Genomic DNA, 2,291 nt, shown 5'->3' on the forward strand with positions numbered 1-2,291 from the left:
ACAAATAGGCATGAATGCTCAACGCATGAAGACTGGGAAAGGTACAATGTATGTCCAGACAACATTTTTGTACAGCCACCCCTCTCCAGATGCAAGGTAATACTAGAAAAGGCAACAAACTCCATCAAAGCTTCCTATGCTGGCGGAAGTCATCTCACTATTGCTATAACATGGTACTTCTCTAACTAAAATTAAGCTAAGATTGCATGCCTAGCCCTAGAAAGGCCAAAAACTTGATGTTAGGGAAACCCCAAATAGAAAAAAAAAATACATTAGCAAACTAAAATTTGTTAGAAAATCACTGAGAAAAGGTTGGTTCCCCCATTATGTCAAAATATTTCCTGTAATAAGGTAAATATGCCTACACAGTACTAATACATCACAAGTAACCAACAAACTGTAAAGCAATAGCATCTAGACAAAATGATCATGTTTATACATAGTATAGATCAAGATACATATGTAATGGAAGTATCTACAAAATTTGCTAGTTCATAAGTGCCATATCATACATATCGTAACATATGGACAGAATCACCCATACAACATTTTTAACAACCAACCCCCCCCACCAACCCTTAAAAAAGAAAAAAAAAAAAGAAACGAAAAGAAAGTTCATGCTATGAATCCTCCCATGATCCTGTTTGTGAACTCAAGCTTAACTTCTAATACGGTCCACAGGTGGGCTGCTTTAGGGAGGATGAGCATGAGCTTGGCATTCTTTTTGAAAACTAAAGCCTAACATGGACTAAAATTTTTATCATAAGTTCGGACCAACTTCCAATACAAAGCTTTCCATTCTGTGCTCACATTTGCTAACTTAGAATTGGGAGGCAATTAATCTGAAACAAATCAGACCTAATATCAATTTGAAAGTATGTTTTCCACAACAACAGGATCAAGTGAGAGCTTCATCTTACCTAAACTAATATTATCCTAGTTTGTGGCCAAATCATAAACTATTTGCTACAACTCATTACACATAATTATCCAGGAAAGACAGTGCTTGCTAAAATGTACAAGAGTCGAGGACAGACATATATAGAGGGGAAAAAGAAAGCAAAAATAAAAAAAAAGAAGAAGAAAAATAATTACGTTTGTTGGTGATGTCTTGTTAAAGATGAGCCTCAGTTCTATTAACCATTTAAAGAATGATAAACTAAAGAAATTATGAAATGACGATGGACATAAAACTCCAACAGAAGATAACACTTATAAAACCAAAGGCCCTCAACCGTGTCCATGTTCCTCTATAGAATTCTATATCCAAGGACAATGATGAATGCCTGATTATATAAACAAAGCACTGAATGAGTGTCTGAATTTAAAATACTCTTACACTTTTATCAAAAACAAAAGGATTGATAAACTACACTTAAGCTCATACTGATGATGGACAAGATACTCCACCGGAGTATAAACCACACTTACAAATCTACTCCGTTAAGATGTTTTCAAAATTGAAGGTCACTGAACTCCACATACTCCAAAATCAACATTCTATATTCACGATTACCAAAATAATTTCAGTGCCAACGCAGATAAGAAATTGGTGGGTGAAATCGAATATACTTCAGATGACAGAGTACCTAAATTCACATGAGGACGATGGAAAAGGTAGAAAAAAAGTACCCAGAAGCGATGTGACACTGCCTCAGCTGAACCTGAAGATGAAGACCTCGAAGCAGACTCATCGGGAACAGGATCTAAAAAGTTTGGATCATCAGCGCAAGTGGCCTCGGACGAAAGCCTGAGCGCCAACGCCAACTGCAACTGATAACTCTCCTCCGTCTGCTGAGCCCAGCTCTTCCCTGAAGACGATCCTCCACCACCTGCCGCCACAGCCACCGCCACATCCATCCCCTTCACCCTTAATTCCCCTCCCACACCGCCGCCCCCAATTCTATACACGTCCTCGTGCCCATAGCCAAACACATCCATATCGTTGGCAGCCGCAGTAGACAAAGTGGGCGCATAGTACTCCCCGAGAACGAGCTCGCCGAAGCTACCCCGCTCGACTCCCTCTGCAACGGGATCGGAGCGTACAAGCTCCGATCCGGTTGCCCCTGTGATCGCCAGCGGCGTCCCAATCAAAGCCTCTCTCGGCCTTCCCCTTGGCGTTGCTCTTGCTGTCGCCGGAGAGGGAGGACTCGTAGTAAGGAGGAGGAGCTCCGGCGGGCAGCTGGTCGTCGGGGAATTGGCTGAGCAGAGTGTAGTTGGATCGCCTCCCGGGCATTTCCATCGAGAAAACCCTCCCCTCCTCGTCCGCCCACAAAAACCCTAGAAACCCT

General features: G+C 41.9%; 1 pseudogene; it reads right to left on the bottom strand.

The window, feature by feature from the left end:
• LOC108955270 overlaps positions 1-1,941 on the bottom strand; it is a 31,075-nt pseudogene extending 29,134 nt beyond the window's left edge.
• Positions 1,942-2,291: the final 350 nt, after the last annotated feature.

Source organism: Eucalyptus grandis, chromosome 11, assembly GCF_016545825.1.
Source record: "Eucalyptus grandis isolate ANBG69807.140 chromosome 11, ASM1654582v1, whole genome shotgun sequence".
Lineage (NCBI taxonomy): Eukaryota > Viridiplantae > Streptophyta > Magnoliopsida > Myrtales > Myrtaceae > Eucalyptus > Eucalyptus grandis.